Raw genomic sequence first — 9,244 nt, forward strand, 5'->3', positions numbered from 1 at the left:
AGTTCCCAGAGACTATTATATTAATTTAAAAATGACATTAAAGGCATATGAGCTGAAAGAGTCAATTCAGAGATGGGATTTCTGAAAACCTTATGGTTCAGTATTGTCCATTGCAGACCATGCAATAGGAAGTGTCATCTCCAGAATGTCACTTGTGTCCCTTTAGACTTTCCTTGATGGCTCCTGACACCATGGTTTCTGACTTAATTGGAAGGTCAAGCACGCTGTAGGATGGAGCTGTGGTACCAAAAAGCGATGATATATCACTTTACAAGGTGGAAAATTACACGCTAATTTGTGATAAGATAGTTGGCAAAACTAATCCTTTCTGATTTATAAGCCTTATATATCTGTTTAATGCACGAGACTAGCTAGCATTTTCTCACTTCTGGACACTGATAGAAAGAGAACAGGTAATTTTCCTGGTTATATGCAAATAAATGCTTATAATACTTTGCTTTCTTATAATTTTGGATCACAGACCTTAAAATGATGGATTGGTCATTAATGGCTAGGCTCATAACCAAAAATAATAATTATGGATCATAAAAACTTGAATTTCTCATTAAAATCAGAAGTAAATAAAACATACTATTTGCTTAGATTCAAAACAAACAAATATTTTCTATGAAAAAAAAGACAATTTTTTTTTTAACCAAAAGTAGCCATTGAGTGGTTGTTTGATTGCCAAAACCTACAAATCCTTTCCTTTCTGGAAATGGTCATATGACTTTTTTTGGTGGTGTATTTTGAAAAATCATTGAAATATCAATGAAGACTGTAAATGTTCAATGTATATCTGTGCATTGAGATGGCTCCTCCTGAAACTTTTGTAAGCATTCAATTACAGTTCAAGGAAATTCAAACTAGTTTGATTGGCAATTAGATAAATTAAATTCAAGTTTATGTGTTACCTCAAAAGATAGCCTATTCCAGTCACAGAGAATATCATGAACACCAATGCTTGTCCAAATATAAGCTCAACTCCACATTGATGAAAAGTAAGTGGGCAGACCAAGCCAATGAACTCTGGTCTGACTCGGGGTGAGTAATGTACAAGCTGGGACCAATAAAAAGTGTGAGATTATATGGTTAATGTCTAATTTCTATATTTGGCATACTATTTTAACAAGTAAAACTGACTGAAATCCTTATCTTCATGAATCACTCTGGTGTCAGCAGGCTTTGAAACTACTGCTGCATTAAATTGAATCCTAATCACATTATAATCTTTTTATAATGTGGTAATAACATTGTCTTTTAACTTCCCATAATGATATAGATAAACATAATTATACCAATGTGGAGAATGATTATGAAAACACAAAAGAATAAAATCCATCCTGGCCCTTTTTTATACTATAAAAGACTTGTAGATCTGTGGGAAGTGTTTTAAGTATAAGCTTCAAGATATCATTATACACACAGTAATTACAGTGTTATCTGTAGGCTTCCTTCTTATTACGTGATAAATCTTTTCTTATGAAGATAAAACTTATTGAATAAATAAACATTAAACACTATATGTTCATTGTACTATGTAATTAAGATTAGTCTAAATACATTCCATTTCTTTCACTTATTATGCTTAAAATTTTATCCCTACCTATGGAAAAAGTCAGTGAGTAGTTCAAATAGGGGTAAATCACTTCAAATTGTATGAGAAACAATACATATATGTTTTATTATATCACTTGAAGGAATAAAAAACCCTTTAACAGATTCACTGCAAGTTACATACCCACATTCCTAACAATTAGACTTTGAATTGTCAGGCAGTGTTCTTCTTATCTTCAGCCCCAAACAAAGGCTATATCATCAATTTTTCATCACCTCTATATCCTTAGAGGAACTAACATTATTTTGATTTTATATTGAAAATAAAAGGGGTATACTAGAAAATAAAAATGGATTTTGACATGTTTTTAACCATTCAAAGGATTTTAGACTCAAGTAATACTGATTCTTTATAGAACAGTCTCCTGTAAGGCTAAAGTCAATAATCATTCCAAGCCTGCATGTATATACTAGAGAAATTGGGAGAATAATAAATTGAGATTAAAAATATTCCATTGCTGTGAGGTGCATGCAGTGCAGAAACATTAAATAACATTCACTTAGTCTACTGCAAATAAGATCCTGAAATTAACTTGCTAAATCAAGAATTTTCTACTAGTCTTAAAATTCTGCTAAAATACCAAGCAGATTTTATTTATGTAAACTATTAAAGATGAGTTCTATACTTTTTAAAAGATGGCATATAATGAAAATTAACAAAAGATATACCTGTCTATAACTTTCATAGTTTTCTCTCCAGCTAATGTGCATGGTAACACATGTCCCCTCATTCTGCATATCTCCTCATATATGACAGAAAAAAAAGGTTTTCAGAAATAGCTAAACAAAATTTGAGAGAAGGAGGCTGTTATTATGTATGTACCAAAATGAGTACTTATTAAAAAAGGAGAATGGAAAATAATTAATGCTAGTTATTGAAGTGCAAATTGCACTAATAAATCAGTTTAAACACCCAAGATCAACGATCTTTCCAAGTATAAAACTAACTCAACAGGAAGTCTAGTTTAAGTGCAAACTGGATTGTAACACTTTAATTACAGAAATCAATCTAATCAAAATATTTTATTTGTCTAATTAATTGGACAAGATTCAAAGTCAATGTTGCAACTGCACATGTTTTATTCCAAATTTTATGATTATTGAGAATTTAAATGATAAGACTAGTATCAAGTGCTCATTAGACTCAGTGTTTAATTATGGTAGAAAGTTCAAATTAATCAGGTAGCAAAATTACAAATGGAAAAAGTGTGGAAATTATTAGAGGCTGAAAGTTGAGTGATATGCACAAGATTTTTACACTTATCTAAGCACCATACTGTGGATGAATTTTAATCTAACAACATGGCTGCTTTAGTAAGGAATAACATCAAAAGACCTTCTAGGTCTGTGTGATCTGGCTGGTCACACCTTTAATCTCTCTGGCTGAAACATTCACATGACCTTAATACACATTTTTTAATCTGTCTCTCTGGAATACAGACCTTTAATCCCAAACAGAGATGTCTCACTGAGGGGAAGGCAAAGTGCTGAATCAGAGCAAGATTTGTCAGAATGAGTTGGAGATAAGGTACACCCTTCTCATGGGAAAGAAAATCTACAAGAAAATTCTTGGAGTGGAGTTCAGTTAAGTGCAGTTCAAATAAATTCAGTTGAATGTATCTTTGAATTCAGTTGAGTTCTCGCAGTTTCATTTAGTTCTACTAAGTTCATTCCATCACTGCAGTCATTTCCTGGAGTTCAGAGGCAGGTTTTTTTAAGCAGGAAAAAAAAAAAAAAAAAAGAAATTAAAGAAAAGAAAAAAGGTCAATGGGAAGATAAGAAAAGCCAGACTGAATCAGTCAGCTTGGAGAGGACTTTGAGCCAGAAAAGATGCACTGAACCAGAAAGGGTGAGTTTATTTCACCAGTAAGCTTCATAGGATGAAGTATTCTAGGCCTAGGTTAGCAGGTGGTGGTCGAAAGCTGAAGCCCTCAAGGTCCGTCTGGATTTGCAGATTAGGTTGTTCAGAGGCTAGAAGCTTCCAGGCCTAAGTCTAGAGACAGTTAGAAACTCTGGGCTAAGCCCAAGCCTTTTAGTCCCATTGCTTGATTATGACTCTCAACTCATTACTTCATCCGAGGAAATAAAAGTAACACTTACACCCATTTAAATGTATCATAGAGAATTTTCTGTTGTGTCCAATCTTCTATCTAGAAAAAAGAAATCAGAATTAGCAATAAACTGGTCATTTTAAAAAAATTCTTGGATATTCTCTTTATTTATATTTCAAATATTATCTCCTTTCCCTATTTCCTGACCGGAAATACCCCATCTCATCCCCCCTTCCCCTGCTTCTATGAATATGTTCCCACACTCACCCGCCTACTTGAGCCTCTCCACTTAGCATCCCCTACACTGGGGCGTTCGGCCTTCATAGGACAGAGGGCCTCTCCTTTCATTGATGCCCGACAAGGCCAACCTCTATTACATATGTGGCAGAAGCCATGGATCCCTCCATGTGTTCTCTTTGGTTGGTGGTTTAGTCCCTGGGAGCTCTGGAGGGTCTGGTTGATTGATTTTGTTGCTCTTCCTATGGGGTTGTAAACTCCTTCAGCTCCTTCAGTTCTTTCTCTAATTCCGCCATTGGGGACTGAGAGCTCAGTCCAATGACTGGCTGCTAGCATCTGCGGCTGTATTTGTCAGGCTCTGGCAGAGTCTCTCAGGAGACAGCTATATCAGGCTCCTATCAGTGAGCACTTCTAGGCATCCACAATAGTGTCTGGATTTGGTGTCTGTTTATGGGAGAGATCCGCAGGTGGAGCACTCTCTGGATAGCCTTTCCTTCAGTCTCTGCTCCATACTTTGTCTCCGTATTTCTTCCCTTAAGGACCCAAGCAGACATTTTATATCTCTATGTCATTGGTTTACTCCCAAATCTGACATGGATAGATTTCCCGGAACTATTTCTAAGAAAGAGAGAAATGCACATATGAAATGCTAAACACAGGAGTTCATAGATAATAAAATTATTGATGCATTGTTTATATTTGGTAACTTTATTTTAATAAAAATATATAATTATATGCTTGTGTGGAGACCCATGAAATATTATAGTACATGTGTGCATCGGACAATGTTAAAATCAAGAAAGTTGTTGCTTGCATTTAAATAAGTGCCATTTTGAGGAAGGGAATGTAGATGCAGTTCTCCTGAACATTGTTTGCCTGACATGTTCAAGATATTGGGAACAATCCTCACTACCTTTAAAATGAAGTCAACCAAAAGTTACACAGCATCTTATTAGTTAAAATTTCATTTTGTTGATGATCATTAATGTACTTGTACATTTTCTTACTTATATGTCTTACTTATACATCGTCTGTCATACTTACACATCTTCTTTTCCAAAATATTTTCAATGTTATTTCAAGCATTTTTTTTACTGGATAATTTCTATTTTATAACTATGTTCTATGTATGTAGCATCAATTAATCATTAGACTAACCATCACAGCATATATGCAGAGGCCCTAACAGAAACCATTCCAGTTCCCTGGGTATAGCTACAGTCTCTGTCCTCCGCCTCTGCTTAGTTGATTCTGTGGTTCCTGTTCTCCTGGTGCACTTTACCCCTGTGGCTTCTGCAATTCTTCCTCCCCCTCTTCCTTGAGGTTCCCTCAGCTCTACCTAATGAACATGCAGGAGATCTGGCAGCTACACCTGGCAGCCCATTGATCTCTAGGGTTGATTGAAGAAGTAGAGATCACAGAGCCTTCATGGGTCTGCACTAGTTCCTCTGCATATACGTGATGGCAGTTGGCCTGGGGATTTTGTGGGGTTATCTTTGACTCTTTTGCCTGATCATGAGACCCTTTTGCTTCTACTGGGTTGCATTGCCCAGACATGATATGAGGGGTTCTGCTTAGTCTTATTGGATTGTGCTATGCCTTGTTCAGTTGACATCCGTGGGAGGAGTGCACTTTTCTGAAGGGAAATGGAAGAGCCATGGATTGGGGTGTAGGGGAGGATTAAGGGGGGAGGGGAAACTGTTGACAGAATGGATTGTAAAAGAGAAGAATATGAAGAAACATTTATAATCAAACTTGGGTCAAAACTTCTGATTTCTGATGAGCCTCCAATACTTGGCATCAAATTTTACTACTTGGAAAATTATGAAATAACCTTGTGAGTCTGTTTCCTCCATCTTCTAATAAATTCCATTACTATATCTTTTTTGTGATATAGTGTAGCTTCTTGACATTTATTTCGACTTTATTGAGTTTAGGTTTTGTTCATGCTCCCTATTTTGAACAGCACTCAATATGGTCCTCTCTCTTTCTCACATTTCACTGTTTCTTGAAATCGCATAGCTAGAACATTTGTTATAAGATATATTTACAACTTAAAAATGAAAGCTAGAAGGACCCAGTATAGATTCTATCTTAATTTTAGAATTAGTATAGGAGAGCACGTGTAAAATAAGTATCTACCATAAATTGAATGTCCTGTGTCAATAGACTATTTAAAAAGTGTAAGTATTGAAAGCTAAAGTTAAGTATTAATGACTTTATGTTTGAAAATTTGTATAAAATAATATGTAACAAGCCAACAGTATTTCTTTAATTATCAGTCTTGGGACTTATTAGGAAAGCCAGCCTCTTTCTTTATCAGTCTTTATTGTTTGATAGCTATCCATACATATAGATAGACAGGTACAGAGTAAACATACTCAAAATATAAATATATATTTGTATGAATGTATCATTGTGTGATATATGTTATATACTAATATATTAATATATTATATGTATTGTCATATAATATATTAATATATAGTAGCATAGTTACTCTCAACATAATTTTGCAAGGTAACCCAATTAAACACATTGCTTTAAAAATGCAGCAATGGCAGGGCAGTGGTGGCACATGCCTTTAATCTCAGCATTTGGGAGGCAGAGGCAGGCAGATTTCTGAGTTCAAGGCTAGGCTGTTCTACAGAGTGAGTTCCAGGACAGCCAGGACTGACTGCACAGAGAAACCCTGTCTTGAAAAAACAACAGGCCTCCTTGTGCTTACCACAGGCTGTGTTTCTATGCTGACTGTATAGAAAGAGGAGGCATAATAAACCTACCCTATATACACCTCAGCCTGAGCCACGGTGCCTGGTCTGTATTGTGAATGGGGAGACATGGATTTGAGGGAGCTTGGGACCTGAGTTCAGGTTTGATAGCTGGATTAGGGAATGAAAAAAGAAAAGAAAAGAAAAGAAAAGAAAAGAAAAGAAAAGAAAAGAAAAGAAAAGAAAAGAAAAGAAAAGAAAAGAAAAGAAAAGACAACAACAACGAAAGAATGTATCAATGGTCAGATCTTTATGTGAAAGAAGTTCATATTAGAAGGATTTCTGCATTATAGTTTCCAATGAAGTTTTCCTATTACTATTTTTTTTCTCCTCTAATGTTTTTCTCCTCAGAATGTGGTCCACAAATTCAATATTGTGAACCGGTTTAAAACGTGATTTGTTGGGCTATGATTTTCATCTCCCACTCTTACTTTCTCTCTTCATTGGTGAGTTCAAATTTGTCTAAATGTTTTCCTCTGGGACAAAATGTATTTTATTTAAAGAATTTGCTGTGGCTAGTTTAATAAATATTTTGTATACTTTAACTGGACATAATTGTGAGCACATCAACGAAACTACCTTTATACAGATACCCCCTTCAGTTAATACAGTAAAGCGAAATGATATTTCTAAATATTATTGATGTAATAAATAAACCACTTGGAAGTTTGATAAATGAAGCAAGTAAGAATTATTCTTCCTGATCTGATTCTGGGAGAAAGCATGAACCTAGAATATGTGTGTCTGTGTTTATGTTCTCATGTGTGCATGTATGGAAGCGTGCATATGGATATGAGCATAAACTTGTGACTTATTTGTTTAGCATTGTTCATAGTGACAATTTTAGTTTCTCCATATGAGAACTAAAAATTGGTTTTATGGATCCTAATTTTTACAAAGGTTCAGGAATGTCAAAATTATTCTAAAACCTGATCCTCATGCTGAAACAGTTCTCCACACAGATTGTGCAAATTTTATTCCAAATGTTCTTCAAGAGGTTAGGCAAAGCCATTTTGTTCGCACTAGACTAGCCAACCCTGTTGCACAAAAAAGTCACAATCTTGACAAATATTTAGGTGACACTAATGGATATTGCACAATTTTTAAATAAAATCTTCAGTAAAGTTGAATTAATTATCCTTGTTTTCTGGCTGAGATGTTAGATGTACTCACCATCAAGAAATAAAACTGAACAAAAAAATATTGTAGGTTCTCCTACCTGATTTGAAAATCACCGTGTGCCTATGGATATAAGTTTCTAGTGTCTGGGGCAAGTCTCATCTTTTACAATGCTCAGTGATTTGAAAATCATAATGTGCCTATGGGTGTAAGTTTCCAGTGTCTGGGGCAAGTCTCATCCTTTACATTGCTTTCACTTTTCTATGGCAGGTGTGTTCCACTCCAGCTATATGTTTGACAGAGAATAGTGATTTTATAAATTCTCAACAGGGGCTCCTAATCAGAAGCAATGTATTTCATAATCAAAGGCAGTCCATACCAGGAAAACTGATCAGGACATGGGATGAATCATAAGTTTCACTTATTAAAATGCTGTCAGTGTTTAAGTGAAATATTTTCTTTTCACCAAGGGGTGAAAAGAAAATCTACGTTAGACAATACTTTCATGACAATTTCCAAAACATATTTAAAGTAGAAAATCATGCTAACATTTTCTTGTTATCTAGAGAACATGATAATGTTTTGTTTACTTTATTCAATGTATTGTGTGAGTTCTTGCATATATGGATGCACACTGAATACATAATATATGTCTAAAGAAGCCATGAGAAAGCACCCCATATCTCAAACTTGAAGTCAATAGTTATGCGGACCATTTATGACAGTCTGAGATGACCCTTGTGAAAGTGTCCTTTAACCCCCCCAAAGGAGTCATGACCCACTGACTGAAAACCACTGGGCTAAATTTGCCTCAGTCCTAGGTTAAAACCAAAAGCTGCTGGTCTGGAAAATAAATAACGAAGTGAATGTTCTGTGACATTGTGCTATACTCATGAATAGCCTTCCATAAGGGTCATCAGGCTTCCTCCGATAAAAGAAGGGAGATCCACAGTGTCTTAGTCAGGGTTTCTATTCCTGCACAAACATCACGACCAAGAAGCAGTTGGGGAGGAAAGGGTTTCTTCAGCTTACATTTCCACATTTCTGTTCATCACTGAAGAAGTCAGGACTGGAACTCAAGCAGGTCAGGGAGCAGGAGCTGATGCAGAGGCTATGGAGGGATGTTCTTTACTGGCTTGCTTCCACTGGCTTGCTCAGCCTTCTTTCTTATAGAAACCAAGACTACCAGCTCAGATATGGCACCACCCACAAGGGGGCCTCCCTCTTGATCACTAATTGAGAAAAATGCCTTACAGCTGGATCTCATGGAGGCATTTCCCCAACTGAAGCTCCTTTCTCTGTGATAACTCCAGCTGTGTCAAGTTGACACAAAACTAGCCAGTACAATTGACCCCTTGTCAACAAACACATCACTAGTAAGCCCCAACCCGTAATTCTTATTCATCCCCAAGATCTAAATAACTTTAAAAGTCCCACAGTCTTTACATA

At 35.7% G+C, this 9,244-nt stretch overlaps 1 non-coding gene across 1 annotated transcript; it reads left to right on the top strand.

Annotated features, from left to right (window-relative positions):
• Positions 1 to 6,616: 6,616 nt before the first annotated feature.
• Positions 6,617 to 6,749, top strand: LOC115065114. Its single transcript, XR_003844917.1, has one exon. It is a non-coding gene; the product is annotated as a small nucleolar RNA SNORA51 (small nucleolar RNA).
• Positions 6,750 to 9,244: the final 2,495 nt, after the last annotated feature.

This window comes from Mus pahari, chromosome 12 (genome assembly GCF_900095145.1).
Source record: "Mus pahari chromosome 12, PAHARI_EIJ_v1.1, whole genome shotgun sequence".
NCBI lineage: Eukaryota > Metazoa > Chordata > Mammalia > Rodentia > Muridae > Mus > Mus pahari.